An 11,942-nucleotide genomic window follows, 5' to 3' on the forward strand; every position below is an offset into this window, starting at 1 on the left:
ATTATGAAAACAAAAGTAGTGCCAAATGCAGTACCAGTACCACATTTTGAGCAGTTATTCAGTACCAGTACAAGTGGCAGCATAGCTTGTGTTTGACAGTACTTATGCCGTATTTGCAAAATAAATAATTATGCAAGCAGTGTTTGCAAAATAAATGTGCATTAGGTACTGCAGAATCAGTACTAGTAATGCAATTTTAAAAATGCATGTTTGTACATAGTTAAAAATATCAGTCTTACTATTTTCTTCACAATTCAAAGACTTATTGTGTAAACTCAATTGCTATAGCTCAATAAATTACTAAACATACAAATTAATTGAACTATATTTTATATTTCAAGACAGAATAAAAACCGTTACACTATTGGATATATTATGTGGCGCGTTATGACAGGACAGATTGAAAAGAACGAGTATCATATGCAAGTACCAGGTACTGATTCAAGAAATCTTAATTACTTAGATTCTTTTCTAACTTCTAGTTACTCGGCAATCTAAACAAATTTTGGCAATCTTATCTTGTTTTTCCCCCAAGACAATATATATGTAACATAAACACCGTAGTTTTGTTCAAAAGCATAAGTATTTATGTGTTTTTTCCTTTTAAATCGCAGCAGGTAAGGCTTTTCCATATTAATAATAATTTAAATTTTCTTTTAAGGACATGCGAGGTGTTAAGTTGATGCGGGATTTGCACATCTAAAAATTAAATTCCGGGGGCATGATGTAGAAACACTTCAACAGCTGGCCGATGTAACAGAGAAGTCATCTACAACCAACAGCGCTGTATGTTACCCTCAGTGGTCATGGCGGCAATGGAAACCCTTTCTAGAGAGATTTTTCAAACCAATAATTGGTATAAGGTAAACTATACTTATCTCATTCAAATGAAAATGTTAACTCACAATTCCAGACTCTACGTTCCTGAACCATAGAAAGAGAAAATGTCTTTTACATGAAAATTTAAGGATGTGGTGTTTCTATTAATCGTTTACTAGTATTTTTTTTTTCTTTAATTTTACTAAATGGTTCTTTAAAAGTTATAAGCTATTTCTAATAAAATACTTTACAAAATTAAAAAAAAATTGACAAAATGATTCTATAATCACATATTGAAAGAAAGAGTTGTCACATAGAATGTCTCCACATTTATATTATTAAGTTATATAAGGATTGTAAATAGTACATGTGTTGTATTACACTCTCACTAGTTTATTTCATTTATTGATATGCGTTTACCATTTTTCATATTCATGCATGTATATATTTGTTGTATATGAAGATGAGCTGTATATGCTTAATTCAAAATAAAATATATGTTCTGTTCTGTTCTGTATATTATTATGAAACAGAATACATGTAAAATGTTCCGGAACAAAATATTATGCAGACGAATTCGTCGCATATATCCACCTTAATACACTTTAACGTGAATGAAATTCTGTAACAGTTTTTTCTGCCGCGTGACCAAGTTTACAGTCATGCTATGTAAGAGCTTTCCAAGCTCTTCCGTTCTTTTGATTGAAATATTTCTAAATAAGCTCTGACTAATGTTTATGTTTTTTATTTATACATGCATTTTAGGAAATCAGTTTGTTGCATTTGTCATCACGGATATTTATCATTTTTCTATTGATAGAAAATTCCAGCACTTCCGGTTCCAGTCGGACTCACCGGTAGTGGTGATGGCGAGAATAACATCTGAAGGCGAGGAACATTTGATCCAAGTCTTGAAAGAACCCGGATTCCGGTTCAGTTCATGTGTCCGTCCAAGGGTTATTACGCCCGGAGGAATGACAGCAGAGCGTAAGAGATATTTGTCGCGAAGTGTGCGAGCGTTTGTCAGTCAAGACAGTCAGTCATATTATCAGTGATTAAAGTGCACTGTTATAACAGCTAAGTGCTGACTAAAGTACCCAGAACTTTTCTTTGTAGTTTTAAACTACCACCATTGTCTCTATGTTCATAATACGCTATTATTTAATATTTTACAATTTCTACATTTTCTGTTGTAAAGAAAAACATGGAGCTTTTTATTTCACTGTCTATATTTTTGCTACATTATTATAGCCGCATAAATAAATAACGTTAAAATACGTAGACACATACACTATTGTTTGTTTATTTATTTCTTTGTACATTTTGTATTTGGTATATACCTAACAAGGTGTCTGCTGACGGCAACGGATTAAACCTATGCGATCATATAAAACCCAACAACGTTTTCTGTTCGTGGTCTGCAATATTTGTTTTTCAGTGAAAAAATCCCGTAAGGATGATGAAAGGTTTTGTCCAAATTGAAGGAATATAACGTGGCAATGATTTACACCGTGTATGACACGCTTATGCGTGTTGTTATTACGTTGCTGCTAAGCAACACTAAAATCGCAATTAGCGAGAGGTCTAATGTTTACATAACTTCATAACCAACTTCTTTTGAAAGTTTAATCTTAATAATTCAGTGGATTTAAGATAAATATAATTGCCGTTTAAAATTCTACAATTAATAACGTTAAACGTAAATTTAATTTTTCGACGTCATTTGTTAACAAAGTGTTCAAATATATGACGTTCTTTAAATAGGCATATCTCGATAATTAATCTTTTGATTTTAAAACGGTTTTCACTCTCTTATTCAGAAAAAAATATCTACAACAATGAGTTAAAAACCAAATTTCGAAAAAAATGTCATTAAGACCGGTTTTCTCGCGTCGCGCCTCAAATCATTTTTGTTGCTCAAAACGAGAAATAAAGAGATAACTGGAAACTTTAAACAGCGCCTGACACGTTAAATGCAATGCTATTGTTTTTTAATTGTTTATCTCTTGTTTTAGTTGTTCACTTAGTTAAATAAAATGGGGTGATTGATAAAGTTAAACACAATACGAAAGTTCTCGACACCTGGACGGACTGGTATCAATCTTTTTGCAAAAGTTAAAATTGTAATCACTTTCGACCCGAAGGGTTAATTTGAATTTTTATCTTTGAACTTTGCTTATGTTACCTCGTCCTTATTGATCTACAGTATTTAGAATATTTTATATCATGTTGATCTGGTGAATGTTTGTTTTTTATTGTTGTGTTTTAGTCTGTTTGAAAGCAGTTGCCTTGCAGGATATTCCATTTTCTGATATCTCGTTCCAGATTCGGAGCTTCATTTTTACAAGACATGATAATTCAAGGGAGATCAAATGTGAAGTGAAAAATGAAGGCTTTCCCGATCTTAGATTAAATGTTGAATATACTCTTAATATAACGTGTATGCCTTTTCTTATTTTTCTTTTCTTTTTTTTAATGAATACATTTTGTTTAACTCTGTATAAACTGTAAAACTTGAACAAAACCTTGTAAAATTTGTATGCTTATTATCTATCGCCTCACTTGTTATTGGGGATTCTTCGGAATGTATTTTAAGGTTTTTTTTTAATAAAATCAGGTAAAATGAATTTCTCTGAAACCAATACTAAATTATAGTATAATACTAAGTGATAACAATAAGTGGTTCTTTATTTTTTCCGTTACTGCAGATTATCCAATAGTAACTATATCAGAGAAAGAACAGAAAACAGTTTACCTCGGTGATGATGTTGACTTGACCTGTAACGTGGACAGCAATCCCCCATCAACACTTTCGTGGCAGAATCAGACCGGCATTATTACAGGTTTTATGCAGACAAATTCATAGTTTTTAAAATATAGTAATTCCATATAATCCTTTTTCATCTAATATAACATAGTTTATTGTGTGATGATCTAAATTGACTTACTGTCCTCATACTGATTTTGATTGATTTGTAATTGTTTAAACATCATACATATCAGTTTACTAATCTCTAATATATTGCATATATATTTTCATGTTAAAGCCTTAGTTAAATCGTGCTCTTATATTGCGCTGAAAGTAAAATTCATATCGCAACTGTTTAATTTTTTCTAAGAATACTAAAGGTGCTTCTTATTTCAGTTGTTTTCTTAGTTGATACACATTTTAAAGCACTAACTGGCTGATCAAAAGCTGTTATATATATTATTTATTATTTATTTCTAAAGAGATATTCGGAGAAAAATCAATAAAGCTTTATTTAACAAACGTTTCGACCGACCATTCCCAGACATATAGTTGCAAGGCCCATAATGGAATTGGTGGAATTGTATCAAGAAATATAACGCTCATCGTGACAGGTATTTCTTGTAGGCTGCAAACTTTGATGTAATATTTATGTACAAATTCTGGAAATGTAATGACAGAAATATGAAATATATAGCGTCTTATATGAAAATAACGCTTTTGGATAAGTGATAGAGTTTTAAAACTTAGTATTAAGACTCTCATGAATAAATCTTAATATCTTAAAATGTAGCATTTACATAAAATTATGCAACTTTTATAAAAATCATAACTGTCTGATGAGAGTGATAATGCTTCATATACAAATTATAATGATTGAGCTATTGTTTTCCTTTCCTCCATCAGATCCATCTGAAAGTCAAGTAGCCAAAGCAACTAAACCATCGGCCAAGTCAAGCTTTGCATTAGTCGTTGGGCCAATAATTGGCTGTATTTTAGTTATCTTCATAGCGGTCATTGTGACTCTTATTGTACGCAAGAAATGACAGAATGAGACACCAGACAAAAAGAACATTCATGAACTTAACATTGAGGAAAGAAATGAGTATGTAACATATATCTCTTATATTTATTCGGAGTTTTCCATTTTATTCCTTTCTTATTACATGCACATTAGACTCCTTACTTGTCGAAGCAAACTTTTATGTGCAGAAATGTCATCTATTTATAGGCTATGTGTTTGATAGGTAAAAAGCTTCACAGCAATTACTGACAAAGGTGTTACATCACGTGAAGTCAATAAAAATAGCAGCCAGATAAAGAATAACGAAAATGACGTAAACATTTGCATGTAAAACTTTAAGCGTTTTATAAGTCTGAAACCCTAATGAGCTCATAATTAACGATTATGAATTTCACATGAATCAAGCGGCAGCAAAGGCTATTTCCCATGAAAGTTTGTGCTTCGTGGGGCTCGGAGTATGGACATGTACCACAATCTTTACGTCACCTTGTTTGTCGTGTGAAATTGCACGTTTTCTTTCAATATAATAGCTAAATATTCTTAATAATAATAAATCTTTTCGGTAAAAAAACAGTAAATTACAATCAGATAGAAACTTAGAATGAATTATCAGTAATTATGCATTTACTTACTTAATTTCTAAAATTGACTTTACCTGGTTGATGTACTTTGCACAATTTGTTTTTACTAGTTTGCTTGCATGCAAAGAGGTTCAAAAATATGTTTTATTTTCAGAAATTTATATCCGACTGGAAACGGTAAGTGCTAGAACAAACATTTATTTGCCCATGTTCCATATGCACTTATTTGTATGACAACTTTATTTTCCTGCATGATGTAAAACCTAACATCTTTAAACTGCTGTGGTATGCCGATAACGAATCTTGGACGTATTCAACCGATTTCAGATAGTTTTGTATTGGCCATAAGATTTTTTTCTTTTATAGCAATACATACATTCTTCCGATGCGGTACGTTGCTATGCAAAGACCAAAAGAAGTATTTTCTCGAGCAAGGGCAGAAACATCACGCCCTTCACAGAAATGTCGGCGTTTATAGAAAATGGCTTGAAAGTATAAAATACATAAGTATCAATTAATATTAACGACATATCTTTTAACAAAAAAGCAGCAAAAGAACTGTTGCATATAAAACATATAAACAGGAGGAGAATATTTCCTTTCAGAAATTGTCCCGCGTTGAGCACGATAATTATTGTGAGAATCGTTCTAACCATCCAAATTCATTTATTAGCAAAAAATGTTTATCTTATTTTTCTTGATCTTTATTTCAAAAACAAAATAGATAAAAGTATCTGTGAGATTTATATTTCTTATGTTTTCTATCTCCATGAATAAGTTAGTATTCGACCGTGCATATCCAGTAACGCAAGAATGTGTAAATAACGTAAAAGTAAAGCCAAATCTGTACAACGATATTGCCACAACGAATAACGAGTAAGTTAACGAACCAAAATATTTTATTCGAAATCAAATTTAAAGAAATGAAATCGCGCATACGGCTGCTACGACATTATACTTTAAAAAGCATTTAATTCTTTTCAGGAATATGTTTTACTTCGTTAGATCATTCATGAGAAAGACAACCTGATTACCGTTTTGAAGGTGACTTTTGTGCTTTCGTTAAATAAATATGTACATTTAACACATTTAAAACGTTACTTTTTCAAATTGTGTATACCTAGGCTAAGATATTTTGTCAAACTACAATTGTTGTATAACATAAAAAGGAAGCAGGTAAAATAAGACTTAGCTACTTAAATGAGATAGCTGCCGTTGCTTCAGTTCTCCATTCACGAATTTGGCGTTACTTCGTAAAAATGGTCTCAATTACATTTTATCAGCTAAGTTAAGTATAATATGACACGAGTAGATTGGTAAATGTCTCAGGTACAACGAGTATTAAAAGTCAAAAAGTATGTTATGTTATTGTATTCAAAGATAGCAACGAATCAAACTAAAAATCTCCATCAATTCGCTAGTCAGATCGTCATTTTCACAATCGTCGTTTTCATAATCGGTTTGATTAAGTCTGTACATGAGGGGTAATGAATACGTGCAACATCCCTCACGCCCACTAGCACCGGTTTGAACGGTACTCAATTTTCAACACTTAATAGTGCTGGCATCAATGATCCAAAAGGACCAGACAAATATAACAACACTGAAGTGAAATACGGAGCAATTTTTTACAGCTGCCACACAGCACTTGACACCTGTTGTTGAATTATAAAAATCTGGAAACAAAGTGATCCCTCGGAAGCATGAATCACAACAAAATAACAAGATAATTGCAGAATCGGTTTTGATTTCTTTTGCCCTACACAGAATAAGCAAGCGCGACATGCTTCTTCCGTTTCTAAGTAAATATGGCATTGCAAACAATATATTATTAATTTAGTAGTTAAAGTACAACACACACAAATGTAGATGTTTAGTACTTAAGGTAGACCATGGGTAATGGGCACCATAAGGAACTGTAAAATTGACAACATAGGACAGTTATATGTCTTCAAGGTCACCTGTATGCAAAATTTAGATAAAATTTACCGTGTGGTTTATAAGTTATGGATATATTTCTGAACTAAGACCTTGCCATTAGAAGGGCTTATTTTCAGAAATGAGGAAACTGTAAATAATCTGTAATATCATCATTAAAAAAAATGTTTTTCTATTGCTTATTATTAAAAAACAAATAATAACATTCAGGTAACACATAACACGAGCAAAATGTTTGTTTCTAAACAAAATGTTCTTAATATGTATAAAAATGTTACCCTACCCCATCCACTTTTAACACTTATTTTACCATTTCCCTATCTAAAATGCCTTATTCAAAATATCCCTAAAATTTATTGAAATGAGGGTCTGTTTTCAAAGTTTGCCTAAATTTTCTCAAAGGTTTATTAGTTGATCATGCGAAATATAAAATACTTTTACCGTGTAGTTTTTATTTTATCGAACTTTGAAAATATCTGGTATCATATTTGCTATAAATTTTGGCATTATTTAGCAAAAAAATACCTAAAATAATTATGTAATTTAAATCAAACTTTTTTCTTCCAGAAGGGATCAGAGAGATACATAAATAATGATAAAAAGAAAAAAAGAAAGAAAAAAAAGTTGCCCCTTCTGGGGTTTGAACCCACGCCCCTCAATTTCAATGTAGTTTACAAGCGATTCTAGCCTATTTGAATACTCTTCAAAGTGGAGGTAATGCATTACCCATGGTCTACCTTAATTAAAACACCTACTACGGGAATTAGCGTTGCGATGCAGTAACGTTGAACCATCGTCCATTTGTCATTATATTTTATTGAGTTTTGCATTGGCACCCAACAGATAGCATTCATGGTTGTTCTTTGTGATAAGAAGTCTTGATGCTACGAGATTTTGGTACAACACTTGATATATTTTAATTTCTATATTACCTTTAAACTAAATTATCATTCCAAATTGACATATAGAGAATAACATGCTACTGTCTTTTGATATCAATTTTATCAGGCGAGGCTGATATGGGCTAGAAAGGGCGAGGCTTGCCGAGCCCTTTCTGCCCATATCAGCCGAGCCTGATAAAATTGATATCAAAAGACAGTAGCATGTTTTTCTATTTATCATGTAACACATAACAACTGTCAAAATAAAAGAATAATCTACTTTTAAATAGCGAATTTCGTTAAAAAGGGGGATTTTTGTTCAAAGAAATAATTCTTGAAAAAATTCCTCCGCCTCTGAAACTTAGAATTTGTTATTGGCGGCCATTTTTTCTTTCGACTCGTATAAAATATACAACAGATTGTAGGCCTAATACGATAAAATTCTTACCTTTAATTTAAACATCGATCCAAAAATCCACTTACAATCACATAAACTAAACTTTACTGCAATTTTTGTTTTAAATTGTCAAATTCAAAAGTTCACGATATCCCATTTTAATCAAAGAAAAGTCAAATCGGCAATCAAACACAAGCTACACAAACGTGCGTCTTATTTTTTAAACGAAACAATTTGTTCACTTATTGAATAATAATCCGGCGAAATAAAGTAAACATTTACAAGATCTCAATGAAAATCGTCTAGCCTGTTTGTTATGATTACATGTATAGTATGACGTGAACATCGATGATGTCATTTGCAATATAAATTATGACGTCACTTCATTTAGTTGGAGCTAAAACTATTCGCTATCTAATTTATTCGTAATTGAAATCGAAATAATAGGCCAAAATATCGCACCTTGATTCAAGACTTGTAAGGGTATGAGATTACATTGTAGAATTCACATGCTGGTAAAAATGAGAATATAAGCAATTGAAAAAAGTCCGTTAAAATGGGCGGGGCTTATTTTTGATATCAGGTTACTGACCTGATATCAAAAATAATTATCAGGCAAGTGTTATCGGGCAGTTACCATAGTAGTTGCATGATAAATTTAAGGTATTGCTACCGATTCCTGAATTTTGTCTTGATGGGGGTTATCTAAAGTTAAGAAAAAATTAATACATGGAGACACTTTTACTCGTATTTTTTATTAAGCATCATGTATGGAATGTAAAACTGCTTACCTTAATAGAAATAAAAACTTAGTATATTGAATGTGTTACATACAGAAAATAAGCACTTGATTGTCTTTATGAAACTGTCTTAACGAAAGATCTGTCATCACAAACACCAAGTGTCTTGGTCTCATTCGAGTATCATAATTACTTTTATGATATTTAATTCATGTTGATTAGAAAAGTTAGTTTGATATAGGTGTTTAATTAAATGAAACGATGCTTATTTCTTGTTTTAAGGTATGCCTCCTCCCTAATTGGCACTATAAAGGATTGTAAAATTGACAACATTGGTCAGTTATAGACTTGAATGCAAAATGTAAACAAAGTTTACCGTATGTTTTACGAGATGTTGAGATAAAGTTGTGTCTTATTTAAAACTTGGATATTGAACGGTTTTTTACAGAAATGAGAAACTCCAAGTAATCTTATCATCATTATGAAAAATGTTTTCGTATTGAATAATTAAAAATCAAATAAAAGCATTCAGTTAACAAATCACATAATCAAAATTTATTGTTTTTCATCAAAATGTTTGCAATATGTATAAAAATGTTACCCTGCGCAACTCATTTCTATTACTTGTTCTACTGCTTTCCTACTGTAGTTAGATGGACTTGTTGAAAATATTCCAAAGAAAAAACAAAATGAGGACTGTTCTCAAAGGTTGTTTACATTTTCTTATAGGTATATGGGTTGAACTTGTAAATTATAAAATAACTTTACTTTGTAGTTTCTAATTAATTAGACTTTAAAAATATCAGATGTTATTATTTGCTGTTAACTTTGGCATAATTTAACCAATAAATACCCATAATAATTATTTTATTCAAATGAGACGCATCAATAATGTTCACAGAAAGAAAGAAAGACAAGAAAGTTGCCTCCTGTGGGATTTGAACCCGCGCCCCTTAGTAGTTCTAGCCTATCTAAATATTCTTCAAAGTGAAGGTAATCCATTAGGTGGGTCATACTTTAAATGATATCTTAAACACAATTTCGCTTTCTTGTTTAACACTGATGGTATTGTGTTTGTAATCTGGGGGCCAGTGGTTTGATCTTCGGGCGAGGCAAATTTAAATGAAAGTTGCTCTCGACCTTTGAACCATATGGTCATTTGTCTCGCACAGCTGATTTAGGAATCATGTATGATAAGTAATCGCTTATTTGCGGAGACACTGTTAGTTATCCAGAACCGTTTTGTTAGACCAACCGATGTAATAACGATCGAAATGTATCAAAATCGGCGTAAAAATCAAACAAACACACTGTATTTCTACAAATTTTGTTCGACTTTTTATTTTTAAGACCCCATTCACAATAATATTGCAACATCTTCTGGAAACGCTGATGCCACAGAACAGCCAGAATACGCATGCGTCATTCCAAAGAAAGACAGAAGGAAGTTTCCTGTTATGAAGGAGACAAATGATGCAGAAAACAAAAATGTAATTATTGAAAGGCTTTAATATAATTTATTATTGATGATAAAGTAAAAATAAAAGATGTAAACGTGCTTTTTCTTTTTTCTTCCTAATGATGATTTAGGATTATTCCAGATATTTTATGATATTTTTTTAATTTAAAAATGAAAACAACAAAAAAACACTAAAAGACAGCAATATTATACATGCTAAACTGCTTATGTTTAAATGTAATAAATTTTCAATAGAAAGCACGACATAATTATAGAAGCAACGTATTTTACATCTGTATCAAAACCAGCAAAATTGTCTTCTTGTTTCTCGATATGCACATGTGATACTTTGCTTTTAACTTAAGAAGAACAAAATCTTATCAAAAGTCAGTCTCTGTATTTACAGAACGAAAGGGGAGACAATCTGGTGTATGCAGACCTAGATCTAGCCGAATATCCAGACCTGGCAGCTAAGAGACCACTTGTTACTATGTATGAACAGACAGAATATGTGTCGATAGATTTCAGTAAAACCGGCGCAGCAGCGATAGCCGACAGCTATGGAGACGAAAACTAAAGCGACGTGAACTATATAAGGGGCCATCAAATTGTTAGAGGATCAAAGGATAAAAAAGAACCAATTACGTTATAAAATAATTTGAGGTCATGGCCCTCTCTATACGGCAATTGAAAATAACAGTAGAAATGGCCAAACCTTCCTTTGAAGTAAAACATCTGGGCGAGACATTTTATTCGATAAGAAACCTTTTACTAACAAAAGAAATAGTATTATAGATAAGATACAACATGGAAAAGATGTCTGATTGTGAATTTATTCTTTTTTCAATTATCTTTTTTAAATTTTTATAATGTCTTTATTTATATGAAGGAAAGTAACTTTACAGCTAGTTATTGATAATAACTATAACATGTATAAGACGAAAGTAAAATAAAACATCCTAAAGAAAAATAAAAACTGTCAATATTTTAGCCAGTTAAAAACTTTTATCTAAATAATATACTAGTAAATTTTATACCCGCTTTGATAATTTATTCGATATGTAAACTTGCCTTTAATCTATTAAATTTATACTCGAATATAACGCATGCTTAATGTGAAAAGAATAAGTAGGATATTGAGAGCTGATTGGTCGATTAGCGCTGTGTTTAATTGCAGTTATTATAAAGCGAATATTTTAAATAGAAAAGCAGCTGTTGTACCGTAAACAAGGTCATTTGCCATTCATTCAAACATTCCTAGTGTGTATATATATAAATCATTCGTTATACTACATAATTAATTCTCCCTTTACCACTTACTGTTTCATTGTACAATGTAAATCACATGAGAAAG

At 31.4% G+C, this 11,942-nt stretch overlaps 1 long non-coding RNA gene across 1 annotated transcript; it reads left to right on the top strand.

The window, feature by feature from the left end:
* The first annotated feature begins 665 nt into the window (after positions 1–665).
* On the top strand, positions 666–11,026 carry LOC132745071 (uncharacterized). The gene is made up of 9 exons (XR_009627782.1): positions 666–863; positions 1,640–1,806; positions 3,145–3,259; positions 3,528–3,662; positions 4,051–4,182; positions 4,475–4,673; positions 5,328–5,350; positions 10,480–10,619; positions 10,995–11,026. It is a non-coding gene; the product is annotated as an uncharacterized LOC132745071 (long non-coding RNA).
* The last annotated feature ends 916 nt before the right edge of the window (positions 11,027–11,942 follow it).

The sequence above is a fragment of the Ruditapes philippinarum genome, unplaced genomic scaffold, assembly GCF_026571515.1.
Source record: "Ruditapes philippinarum isolate M1 unplaced genomic scaffold, ASM2657151v2 ctg11751_1_1_1_1, whole genome shotgun sequence".
Classification (NCBI taxonomy): Eukaryota; Metazoa; Mollusca; class Bivalvia; order Venerida; family Veneridae; genus Ruditapes; species Ruditapes philippinarum.